General features: G+C 43.7%; 1 protein-coding gene across 5 annotated transcripts in view; it reads left to right on the plus strand.

Annotated features, from left to right (window-relative positions):
- Positions 1-5,219: 5,219 nt before the first annotated feature.
- Positions 5,220-13,551, plus strand: part of STAU2 (staufen double-stranded RNA binding protein 2) — a 175,046-nt gene continuing 166,714 nt past the window's right edge. For 2 of the 5 annotated variants that reach the window (XM_072852335.1, XM_072852341.1), the window contains exon 1: positions 5,909-6,010. The gene's annotated coding sequence lies outside the window, so the exon portion shown is untranslated. Of the gene's footprint in view, positions 5,415-5,908; positions 6,011-6,146; positions 6,956-7,233; positions 7,338-13,551 lie in introns of those variants that run through there. The other 3 variants (XM_072852336.1, XM_072852339.1, XM_072852340.1) reach the window with 3 other exon arrangements.

Below are 13,551 nucleotides of genomic sequence, written 5' to 3' on the forward strand. Positions count from 1 at the left end.
GAATGTATTTGGCGATGAGTGAAATATTTAATTTTCATGTCCAACACTGGCCTTAACTTCCTTCAGGATTTAAAAGGCCTGTTCCCTGCTTCTCTGTGACCTGGTCTGCTACTTGTAAAGGTGTCGATAGGTATGATTAGGTACAATCTCTCACCAGCACAACTATGCCAGTAAATGTACCTAGTATTGACGCTGCTGTACAGACAGATGGGCGCTGTTACTGGTGGAGTTTTGGTTGTGTTTGAAGTATGCTGCTGTAATCTGTGCTTGCAGTGAGAGGCACTAATGAGGATCCAGAGCACTTCAAGATGGTCATGATGCTCTCATATAACACTGTCAATGAAGATAGCATCATATCTGGACTTGTTTGAAGGCCTTTTTATGTAGTCAGAATGCTATCAGTAAAGCGAAACAAACAAACAAAAAAAAGCCCAACCAAAAAACCAAACAGGCTTGTAAACAGGAATTTAATCTTACAGAATCTATTGCTTCTCTGGCCTGTAATTACACTTTGGCTTTCCCATACTTCTCTCCTGAGCAAAGCCAATGTATTCTCATGAAGTAGCAAAGCCCAATAGTGCAGAAGTGGGCCGTTCCTAAATGTCTGACTGTGTGCTTTGTAGTAGAAAATCAATACACCATGATCTTCAGGTTGGTAGTTCTGGTATTATTCTTGCTAATTCATCAAACTGTATTTACGTTTGTCTTCATTGCCTGTAGTCATGAGATTTGAAGCCCTAATTGACCTGAATTATCTGGATTTTATTCTAAAATTGTGATCTCTGTTTTACAGGAGTAATCCAAACCTAGGCTTTTCTAAATCTGGAAAACACATAGGAAATATAAGAAGTTCCCTGTATTCAACATAGATGACGAACTTGCGTGTATTAACTAACTGTGCATATACACACATGAGTTTATACGGTTACTATGCATACTAACTAGATAGGCATAAATATGCATAATCACATTTTCTGTAGTTGTAAGGAAGCAGATGACTGTACAGCAAGTTCTTACAGTTCCTTGTGTTGAAAATAAATGGAAAATGATGGAAATAGCTGATGAAAAACCAGTCATGTTGTTATAACCCAAAACAAATTAAATGTGCAAATTAAAACTAGAGACTTAGGGCTAGCTTTCATGCAGTTTTGAATACATGAACTAGGATCACAAATAATGTCAAGTTTTCTGAATGTGTAATACAACTCCTACTATATACTATAAAATAATTTACCAGTATAATTTTTAAATCTCACTGGCATTATTAAAAGGGTAAAGCTTTTATTTAGACAAGGCTTTACTATTTCCAGCACTGATGCATGAGAGCAATGGGAGCAAATAATTACAGAGAAATACAATTCTACCTGCAAAGTGATCTGAGTTTGGGTCAGCGGGCCAACAAATGGAAGAACTGGCTTTGATAACTCGATGGCAAGAGACCTAGATGTAAGCTTGTAGTTGCAAAATCAGCACATCGTTTTGGTTGGATTCACTTCGGTGTGTTCTAAAAAAATTATACTTGCTAAAGGAGATGAGGACCTAGAGGTTGCGCAATGTCCTTAGTACTAACAGCAATTTGAAGTGATGGAAAAAATTAAATATATGCTGACAAGCGCAAGTTCTAGTTCACTTCATTTAGATTCTTGAAGTGATTGTGTGATTCATCTGATTTAGGGAACTCTAATTTTAGACGTGAATCATGAAAGATAATGTGTTATGTGAGTTGTTAAAAGTTTGGTGCTCGTGCATCTTCACTGGAGCATAAAGAATAAATGGTTACTATTACCTGAGAAAACTCTGTGTAGTATTTACTCATAAGTTGCTTGTATCTTGGTTTGTTCATGTCTCTCATTCTATGTCCTACATAAGGTGATAAATTGTTTTAGTCACTTGTATGACAGGCATTGTAGTCAAAAATCTCCTTTCATAGTCACAGTTCTGCACCTGTAATTGGGGAGAGCAGTGGTCTGATTAGACTTAGGTTTATTAATAATATGGGGTTTTAATCAAATATAATCCCAGACTCCTGGCTTTTGATTTTCTAATAGCTTTTAGTTATAGGAAAAATATTATTAAAAAAAAATTAAGTAACCCGTTCTTCTGGTATTAAGCTATTAGAGGCTTTCATTCAGTGGAATGACTGACTAATATAAATAATGCGTTATCCACTTCCTATGGATATATTATGAGCTCTCTGTATTGGCTTAATTACTCTTTCAACTTCAGTATCAAAATATAATCTAAGTTCTTTAATATAAATTTTAAATGTACAGCTAAAAAGAAACTTTATCAAACCCTGGAACAGATTGCTGGAAGAGGTTGTAAAATCTCCATCCTTGCAGATTTTCAGAACTAGACTGAGCAACCTGCTAACTCCAAAGTCAGATCCAGCTTTAAAGTTGGCCCGACTTTGAGGGGGCAGGGAGGGTGGTGGAGCAGATGACCTTCAGAGGTCCTTTCCAGCAAATTTTTCTGTTTCTAATGTATTGATTAAAAGCAGGCTCCTGCTTCTGTGGTTCTGTCCATCTCCTTGTCAAATACACCACTGTGCATTTTTTTGTTTGTTTTGTTTTGTTGCACCAGTGTGTATTGAGGGGTGGAAACTCATTTCTTGATGACTTTTTAGAAAAAAAAAATTATGAATCTAATAATAAAACTTATCACTTAAAATTAAAATATTTTGATTTTGGCAAGTCAGCTTGAAAGTGCCAATTTATTTTTTCTGAATCTGAGGTTAAAGATGACAAGACCAAGTGTCTTCAAGTGTCCTGCACTTGTGTATACAGACCAAATGGAATTACTCTGTACCCTTTCCCCCAGTTAGGCATTTGTGCAGGCATTTAGGCATTAGTGTGGCTTTTTTTTTCTTCCTCTTGTTTTCAAACTGCATACTGAATTAATCACTCCTATTAACAACTTACCTACTGAAACTAGATTGTTAGGCAAGTCATGACACTCCCATTGTGTACTAATGGAGTAGAGTGGATGAGTATATACAAACTATCCATCTCCTATTTTCAAAAATCAATAAGTTTTTAGGTTCTATTAAGCTGCTCTTATTGGAGGTACTGACTAGCCTTTATCCCATATCTCAACGTAGGGGAAAAAAAAACCATAAAGGTACAGTAAATCTAAAGAGCAGCTAGTAATGCAACTTAGTTGTTCATATATGTAAAGCTCTAATTATATAGGAAGTTTATTAAAAAGCAAAACACTATCATGGACTTAAAATGATTATAAAATATTTGATCCTTTGTTTTATACCTGGACAAAATTAGATTAGAAGTCGTCAGTGTATTTAAAATATATGTATGTGGTAAGTTTTCAGATAAAATTTGCTCTTTTGTATTCAGTTTTCTTTCAGCTATATGCTGTTTGCAGCACAGAAATGTGTAAGATATGAGACTCTTCTGAGTTAATACATATAGTTCAAGATATGTTTTTAAACTAAGCTTTTAGCTGTGTAATAATAGCAATACTATAAAAATGTTAAGTATTGAAATAATAGCACAGACCGGAAATGTTAGAGTCTTGTTGGAATTATATCTATCTATTACAGAAAGTTCAGAAACCTTTCCTTGTAACCTGATGCTGACATTCATTGAGTGCATTTTTCTGCTAGGTACACCGATACTAAGTAGACATTATGCTATAGCGTTGTTCTTGAAACTAACAGTAAGTAAGGTAAAAAGTAAAATTTGATGTAAATAATTAAAAAAACCCACTGCCAACAAACTAAAAAAAAACCCAAACCCACAAACTTTTGTAGACGACATCATCGTGATTCAGCATCTCAATGAACTTTACTTACGCAAAAACTTGTAGTAGCCTTATGAAAAGTATTTGCAGTATTATCCATTGCTAAAGTATTTGCAGTATTATCCATTGCTAAATTATATCAGAAGCATAAATAAGATTGTATTATGCTGTGTACTTCTGTGCTCAGTTCTTAAATGAAATAAGGGGTAAGGAATCTCAGAAACAGAAAACTAAACAACGGAGGAATAAGAAGGGGAGGATGACAAGCTACCACGGCTGAATACCGGGTATGTATAAAACCGTCTTAGCAAATGCTGAGTTCCCAAAGTGTGTTTAAATAAGTTATAAATGTCATATTAGTGTTCTATTAGTATGAATAAAACCTTGCTATCTCTTAGAGACTCATAGTACAGCCCTGCTGCTAAGTGTCATTACATGTATTTGGTGTGTAAATTATTGTCTATAATATGAGCTTACTACCAAAATTCACTTGGGCTATGCGCTATTGGAGTGTGTCTATACCATGAGCACCTGGGAATCCTGTCAGGCTGCATCTTCTTTTTTGCTCAGTTGTTGTACTGATCCGCCGCTTGGTTTCACATCATGATTTCAAAAAAAAAAGAAGAAAAAGATCTTATGGAATAACAGATACTGGAGGAAACAGGAACTCTGGGTTCATTCTGATCCTGACTTAAATATCTGTTGGTTTTTAAATTACATTTGCTATATCTAATGTTCTAACTCTCCAAGCTATCATTAAAATGCAATTGCCTAGTAAAAAAAATAGGCATCTTTTCCCCCCAAAAAAATCTGGTTTTGTTTCTAAGCTTGAAGAGTTTTGTCACTGCAGTCTTGCAAATCAGATAGGAAATTCATTGCTTTAAGTTCTGATGCTTCTACCTGGCTTTGTTGTGGATTTAAAAAATCCCTGGTTTGTCTTACTTGACAAATAATTACTTGCGTCAATCAAGAAAGCAGATTTTTACAAACTAAATTAGGTGGGATTGTGGATTAAAATCGGAAGCCTTCTTTTTTTAATGAACAATAAACTTTTGATTACTTTGAGATAAAGAATTTGAATGTTATCTTTAGTGCTAAAGATGGTCAGAAATTAATTTTTTATTTCCCCCCTCTTTATTCTTCTGTTAATTTCTAATTTAAAGGAAGACTTTATCTCCAAGAAACTATTTAGCCTTTAATCTCAATTCTGCATATCCCCAAATCTAACTGCTTAAGTGCTTTGCTTTTTTTATTTCTTCCGTCCAGCTCTGCCTTCTGTAGGGGGCGTGCAAAAACCTGAAAGGAGGCAACAAAGTAGATGTTACATGATGGCAGAACCCCAGGACTGGTGTTGGTTGGAAGGGCACGGAAACAGGGCTGTCAAAAAAATAAAATGCACCAGGCTAGCCATGGCTTTATCTCGCTGAGCCCTGGCAACGTGTAAGGAGGGAGGTTTTGCAGCAACTACATCAGTTATCCTCCTCTTCACCACCCTGGGAGGAACCTGGTTTGACCTAACGCATTCTTTGATTCCGTACGGCAGAAAATTTTGACATAAATACCGTTTATGGCTTTTTGCCTTCCTCTGAAAACTGCTGTCTTGGAGGGGAAAGGAGGCGAGACTGAAACCACCTTGGAGAGTTATGCGGTCCAAGGTAGAGCGAGATGAGTAACACCGGGGGGGGGACGGACGACAAAAAATAGAGCTGGTTCTCTGTTGTACTGTGTTTTCGGAGCACCCAGTTGACGGCAGCGCGCCGGCCAGGGGAGCGGGGCCGGGTCGGGGCTTCCCCAGCCGGCGGTGCCGAGGCATCGTTCCCCTGGGGGACGTGGGGGGCCCGGGGAGCCGCGGCCCCCGCCGGGGCTGAGGGCGGGCGCGGCGGAGGGGAGGGGAGGGGAGGGGAGCAGCGCCCCGCGCCGCCGCTAGGGGCGCTGCGCGCCGCCTCGCCGGGCCGGGAAAGGGACGCGGACGGGGCCATTCGTGCCGCGGGAGCGGGGGGGAGCGAAGCCCGGGCGCGGCGCCGGGAGCCCTTGGCGGGTGGCGGGGCGCGGCGGGAGCGGCGGCGGGGAGGCGGGGGAGGCCGGCAGGGGTTGGCGGGCGGCGCTGAGGCGGCGAGGCGGGGCGGCGGCGGCGGCGAGAGGGCGGGGGGCCGGAGTGGTTGGGGCCGGCGGCGGCGCCGCGGCGGCGGGGTCAGTTCTCTTTAGTGTTTGCCGATGTTGGAGGCGTCTCCAAAGTGTCCCCGTGAAGCAGGTAACCGGGCCCGCGGGGGCGGCCCCGCGCCCCGCCGCCGGGCGGGGAGGCCGTGGGACGGGGGGAGCCGCGCCGGGCCAGGCCGGAGGGGAGGGAGCTGCTTCAGCCATGATGTCCGAGCCCCCGTCCCGTCTCCCCCCCCTCCTCCCGCCGGGGTGAGGGCTCCGCCAGCCCCTCGGCGCCCCCCACCTCCCCGGGGCCGGGCAGGCGCGTCTGCGCCACGGCGCTGCCGGCCCGCTCCGCTTCGGCGGGGGCCGGCGGTGGAGGAGGCACCAGCCCCGCCATCCGCCCCGGGGCTCCCGCCCGCCCCCAGGCACCCGCTGAGGGGCGGAGGAGGCGGGCGGGGGCACAGGTGGGCCGCCCCAGCGCTGCCGCCTCCTTGGGCCGCGGAGGAGCCCCCGCCGCAGCTCCCCCCCCACACCGACTGCTGGCGGCGGCCGTTGCGCCAACGCCGGGCCGCGGCCGGCGCGGCCGGGCCGGGCCGTGCGGTGGGGCTGGGCTCGGCGGGGACCGCGCCGGGCCTGCCCTGCCTCAGACCTCGGGAAGTAGTTGGGTGCGACCTGAACTTGCCCTATGTCCTTTGGCCCGCCCCGGCCCGGCGTGCCCTGTCGGGCTCGGCGGCGCCGGGTTGAGGTGCGCGGCCTCGGGGGCGCTCGGTGGCAGCTCGGTGGCCGCCGGCGGGGCGAGGGGCGTCGGGCATTCCGCGGCCGGTCAGCGGCGCGGACCCCGCAGCTCGGCCGCCGGGTTTTTCTACGCCGTGTTAATTGCTCTCTTTTTGCGCATCTTGCGCTGCCCTCAAACTTCGGACAGGGCCCGAAACTTTGCCAGCAGGACTGGGCTCTCCCGCTCCCAAAATGGATGTCGGCGTCTCTTCCACGAAGCGATGGGCAGTGGAGTGGTTTGCTGGCCTGTGCCCGGCACGAGGGCTGCGGGGCTGTCATGGAGGTGGGGGGGGACACCCAGGGAGACACTGCTGTTAAACGGCCTAGCCCAGGCCGCTCAGGTGGTGGGCGGCATTTTCCCGGGGTTCGGGTCTCTCTGGTGGGAGAAAGTCCATCTCGATCGCAGCCAGGCCTGCAAGTCACAGCCGTGCCCTCCTGGGACAGCGTGGGCTGCTTGGGGCGCGCTGAGAGGGCAAATCCCGCAGCGGAGCTGTTTGTCTTGTAGTGCTCAGGGTCCCACCTGCCAAGCCAGTGATACCCAAACAAAAAATTTCCCCACAGTGCATCTGCCCGGTGTTGCCTTACGGCCAGCAAGCTGTTTCTGTGGATACCAAGATATAAGCTTCTTGGGCCGTGCTTGGAATGCTCCCTGTACAACTGCCATGGTACTAAAAAAAGTTTATATTATACAAAAGAGTAGATGAAGTGTTGCTGTTGTAGCCTCTCTCTTTGTGTGAAATACTGTCTTGGACAGTACTGAGGAACGTGCATGAATAACCACGGCCTTGCAAGGCACAAGTAAGACTATTTGCTCTGGTGTAACTAGGTGTAGTTTCATTGCGCCTCTGTAAGCAAGCATATATTGCTATATCTCACTTAGGTTACTAGTGGTATCAAGCTGTCCAGGAGTAAGGTCTTCCTGAGCTGTGTGGTAATTGCAGGTTAGCAGTCTACACCTGTGTAATAATATTAATGTATTTAAGCCATTTCCTAAATACAGGGGGGGTTTGTACAGGTTTTGTTGTGACATTGCTGCCTATAAAAAGTGCCAGGCTGACAGGTTTCTGAATGAAATCTTTTTTCTAGAAAGTCAGCAGCAGTGTAAGATTTCCAGTACTGATTTCCAGCCCCTGATCTTAGCTTTGCCCTAGAAAAGCTCCTGGAGAGAGAGATTTCTGCTCTTGCCTGTCTTTGCTAAGATTCCTATTTCTGACAACTAGGAACAGGATTGAGACCGCCTGCTTGTTCATAGTTTCTGAGGGGAAGGGGCAGTTCAGATTTTCTTTGCTTTGCAGAGAACTTTTCAGCGACGTTGCTTTCGCAAAAGTCATCCAGCTTGGGTTCAGTTCAGGCTGTAGTCTGGAAGCCAAAGTCTTTATATATCTTGTTGCCAGCTTGAGCTACCTCGTCCCCCAAGAATTATGCCAAAATAATAATAAATGTGAACAATCTTACATCCTGAATTGTGAAGGTAGTTTGTAAAGGAACTTCCTAGTTTTACCTGCAGGAAAACCTGATTAGTGGTGTTTTAATCATAGAATCATAGTTTGGGTTGGAAGGGACCTTTAAAGGTCATCTAGTCCAACCCCCTTGCAATGAGCAGGGACATCTTCAACTAGATCAGGTTGCTCAGAGCCCCGTCCAACCTGACCTTGGGGCATTTACCAGCAATCTGGGCAACCTGTTCCAGTGTTTCACCACCCTCATTGTAAAAAACTTCTTCCTTATATCTAGTCTGTATCTGTCCTCTTTTGGTTTCAAACCATTCCCCCTTGTCCTGTTGCAACAGGCCCTATTAAAAAGTTTATCCCTGTCTTTGACTTGAGCAAGTTTAAATAAGCACTTAACTCAATCAGGTCCTTCCTTGGGGGCAAAGATCGGGCTTGATTTGCCTACATAGGTTTATAAATATAACTACACTGTAATCCTCATTTACATTGGGGTGAATGTGGGAAGTGAATCAAATACTATGTGTTTTATTTGTAAAGTGTCATGAAAAGTGACCTTGGGAAGGTTAGGCAACAGGCTGTAGTGAAGCAGATCCTCCGATTCCAAGACTGCTTCTCCAACCATTAGGAAAGCTGCACCTGTCATGCTCTATCTAGACAGTTTGTTTTGACCTGCGCGAAACACATGGCCATTGATTCGTCAGTCTTCGAAAAGACTGAAAAAACTCATCAATTATGTCCAGTCCTTCAGCCCAAAATACATCTTCTTATAATATCATACCATTGGAGAGCAGGCCTTATAAAGTGTGCAGTTTTTAGTGCCAATTTTTTTGGTGTATACTTCCTAAATACATGTATACATGTGCACAGATTTTCTCCCATTGGAGAGTCGAGTATCTGCTTCCTCACATAGGTCACACTGATGTGGTGGGGAAGGACCTAACTCTGCATCTTTTCAGGATAACTGTAACAACGTAACTTCTGTCAATCCACAAAAGCTTCACTTTTCCTTCCCCTGCTTACATTGATTTCCTATCAGCAACAGCACGATCTGTAAGATAAGAGTTAGGCCTGTCTTTTGCCAGAACCAGTTATTTTGCATTTCTAATCTTTGGGTCACACATAGACTATATTTTTCACAATAGTTCTTGAATTGTCTCTCTTTTCCAAAAAGAGGAAGAGAAACAAAGGCAGAGAATGGCTCTTTTAAAGCTGCTGCGGCTACTGATGGCAAAATCCACATGGGAAACCGGGAATCCCTGCTACCCCTTTCTGCTTTCATGCTTCTCGGCCATTCCTGTTGCTGGTTTTATGGTGTTAACGCTTGTGAATACACCCATGTAAGGGTCGAGCTGCCGGAGGCCCTGCCTGGAGCTCTCACCTACCACCCCTCTTTCGTCTGCTTGCTCTTTGCTGGCAGGTACCATATACGCGGTCTCTGACACCAGCAGGTCAGAAGGATAAGGCAGGGGTTTCCATTTGCTTGAGGAGCATATAAAGCACGGGGCTGGGGTTCTGCAAAGGCAGGTCAGGGAATGGGGCTGGCAGTTTTGCTCAGGAAGGAGGGGATATATGGTGCAAGGCAGGGAATAGAGATGGTGGGAGCATGTGACAGACTCTGGGAAGAGAGTAAAGGGAATCCGTGTATAACATATTTAATTAATATATATGTAAGTCAAGGGCTCTGCATTTAGAGGGTCTGCGCATTGTCAGTGACAAGTCACGATCAGCATTATCCAAAGTATGCTTGCATTAAAAGATCAAGTGTTCAGTAAAAATCTGAGAGATGTCTTGTCAGGCGTTGTTCTGGAAACTATTTAGAATAAAAAAATTGCTTGTCACAACTCCTAATCTAAAAATGAATTTTGAAAAACCATCTGTGGTAGTGTAATACTAAAGTCACATGCATGTCTGTAGCTGCTAAAGTTTGTTCATACTTTATCTCAACAGCTACTGTTTTGTGTTGTTTTTTTTTTTTTTTTAAGCTGGTAGTATTTGGAAAGTTTCCCAGTAGTGAAATCTGTACTTCAGGGTCACAGTGTGCTCACCTGCATCTTTTCTTTTGATTTAGTCAAGTACACTTCTGTATAGTACATCACTAGTATGTTACAAATTTATTGATACTTAACCAAAGAAAATCAAAATATAATTTTTTTTTCCCTGCAAAAAACTTTTGCATATTAAATAATTTAATTTTGTGAATTCAGTATATTTCTGTATCCTCATAATCTTCTAATTTAGTTGCCATTAAAATGATGGGAGGGGCTCTTTTTAGACTAACTAGAAATCGGTGTTTGAGCACAGATTCTTGTTGGCATTTGGGGAGGCCCCTGGTGATAGCCAGCGACTAAGCATTATGGTGAGCATGGGTTAACCTGCTATCCTTAGTTTCTGGGAAAAGACAGCTTGCTAAGATGTTTACCATAGTACCACATGCTCAAAGGGTATGTGTACAGTCTCATTTTCTCCTGAAAACTTCCAAAGAATTGTACCAGCAGTGGTCATGCTTGCAGTTTTGCTGCTTGCCAGCTTTGAGGAGGCTGTTTGCCTCCAGGCTGAAGGAAATGTTTTTGAGCGTAGGAGACCAGATTTTCTGGGGAAGTTTCTTGCAATGGAAATGGTCACCTGTTGGAACAGGAAGAGTTGTTAACAGACAAGGAACCTATTTTTTAGTGCTATTGCTATTTTTAGTTTCTTATTTTTGGCAGCTGTTATGTATTTGTAGTTTCCAGTTTCTTACACGATAAATCCAGTTAAAAAAAGTGGTGTTACACAAATATAAGGAAGTCTCAATATACTAAACGTGCAGATTGATGTCAGTAACTGAAGTTATCTGGATAAGTAACTGGCTGTAAGTGACAGAGAACTTCTTCCATGTCACCCAGAGGACCCATCCATACAACTGATACATTTTGAAGGGAAGAAATCAAGATACACTGTTCCCAAGGTGAAAGTGCAGAGCTGATACAGGGCAATGTTGGGTCAATTTGTAGAATATCCAGTTGTACTGATACAAATAAAGAAATGAAGTAACAAAGTCTGCAGGAGCTTTGGCTTTGTTAGTCCAGGTAAGAACAAGAAATAATCTAAAATTTCTTGTTCAAAAGTCATGTGGGGTTCTTTTTTTGTTTTGTTTTATTTTTTTTTCCCCCTTCTGGTCCTTGTCCAGTCCTGGATATTAGGTTGCAGGGCTTTTTCCTTTCCAGGCTGTGGAAAATGTTTTCTCTGCTTTTTGTGTCAGTCTGGTGTACCTGGTAGTACGTAAACCTGCCTGCTTCAAACTGTGTTCCATCTGTGGTGGCAACATCCCTCGAGTGGACGTTGCCAGTGGGTATTTTGCTGAAGAGTATACACCCAAGAGACATTCCTTTTGTACCTGTTTAAGGCGTGGGGACCTTAATGAATGATTCCAGAGGGATTTTCTTGAAAACCTTTCTGACCCTCTTATAATTTAGTGCAACACGCTTACTGGTCTTGTATGAAATAGGTGTCCTCTCAGCTTCTGCACAGCAGCTAAGCTGTCTGTCCTTCATGAAAGGGGATGAGAAGCTTGTCCTGCATCAGGGGGCAGGTAAAGCTCACTCTGGTTTCTTAGAGACATTTCTCAACATTCTCTCTTAGCTGAATCCACAGGGTTAGATATGGGATTTGACCTCGTCAGAAGGGAGAATGATCCGCATCATCTTTTCTTCACCCCTCTTGAACTGGCCAGTCTTTATCACTTAGAGCCTTTAAACAAGTGAAAAGTCATTGAAGATGCCAGGACTGGATCCCATTTCCATGGACCTGATGGAGTTGTCATTCATGAGGACATTCTGGATGCGGACTTGCAGGCAACCATAGGTATTTGCCAGGTCCCAGGAGAAGAATTAATATAGCACTTTTCTTTATCTGTTATATTACAGGGCTCTTCTGAAACTGGCCATTCCACAAATTACTGTCAGTGGCAACTCACCAGAGGAAGTGGCTTTGGAGGCCCTTTTTCATGTGACCATCGAACTATATGTAAAACTTTGACTCTCTTTTTCTGGTTCTCTTCAAATCCTACTGCAGTCAGAGCCCCTTGATACTTTGTAACATTCACCTTCATTACACGTAGGCAGAGAGCAAACTGCTGCTGTAGCTGGTGAAACCGATCTTTAATACCATAGCTTTAATACCATGCTTCAAGTATTTTAAAAGAGATGTAAGCAGCAACTTATCCTGGATTTGAATTTTTTTTTTTTTTTTTGTCATGGTAGTACTTTGAACCTTTTCAAGGCTTTTAAGCCAACTCTGTGCTCAGTAGGAATTTTGACATCTAGCACCAAAAAAGAAGCAGTTTTATTTGCTATCATTGCAGATGCTGCCTGGTACTGTTTACCTTTGCTCAGGCACCTCATAGCTGACAGGAGCAAGGGAGACATAGTTACTATCAAACTAATATACCTAATATATCCCCTAGATAGGGCAGGGCAGAGCACTGCAGGTGAACAGGGTTAGCCGAGGCAGTTCTAGTTCCAGGGCTGACTCTGCTTTTCAAATGTGTGTGTCTTTGCTGTTGCGCTGGATTGCAGACCTCTGCTCCACAGCTCTGGGGTCCGCACTTCTACCTAAACTGCTGCTGCGTGTCATCACAACCTAGATGTTGGATGGCCTTTGGGCTAAGAGCACGCCTTCCCTTCGTTAACAAGGAGCATCCATTTTTGCAGGAGGTGAGACTGTATTAGTTGTATATATGTAGCCAAATAGTGCATGTTCTGTTCGAGATCCTAGAAAACGTGGTCCTTCTCTTTTGAAGTGCTTCTTGTTTATTTGATTTTGGTTTTGAAGGTAGGGAACGGGAGTCTTAGCTCAGTAGTGAACAGACTTGTTAGCTCCCTGCAAGTTCAAAAGCAAGTTTGTTCTTTCACTCTGGTGTAGGGTGGTTCCAGAGTCACAAAAGCTAACTTTACCCTGCTGAAACTAATGGCCCTGGAGTCCTGAAAGTTCAGCAAGTGGCGAGAAAGACATTCATTTAAAGGGCAGCTCAGAGTATCATCCATCCATCCATTCTGTCTCCAGGTAGTTGTGAGCCTATGCTGTTGCGAACAGTGTTGTCATTCCTCATATATGCAAACCTCTTTTTCACTTTCACTCATTTCTAGGTGCTGTTTCCTTTTATTTTGAATCATTTCATGTTACCACTGAATCAGGTTGCTCTTTTAGCCAGAGTTGTCCTTTATTTTATTTCTGACTCTTTATCTGTGTAAAAATACTTGAAAGAATTCCAAATTTTAATTCACAGTTTGTTTACATTCTTTCCTGTAGTAGTTATGCTTATAACTTCCTTTGGTCTGAGGGAACAAGTTATTCTGAATCATCAACTATAGGGATGGAGATCTCTTATTTGCTATCTTACGATATATCCTACTTGGTCCTCCTAACCGGTAGTACATAAGGAGTTGGAGGA

This window comes from Ciconia boyciana, chromosome 2 (genome assembly GCF_034638445.1).
Source record: "Ciconia boyciana chromosome 2, ASM3463844v1, whole genome shotgun sequence".
In the NCBI taxonomy this organism is placed as follows: Eukaryota; Metazoa; Chordata; class Aves; order Ciconiiformes; family Ciconiidae; genus Ciconia; species Ciconia boyciana.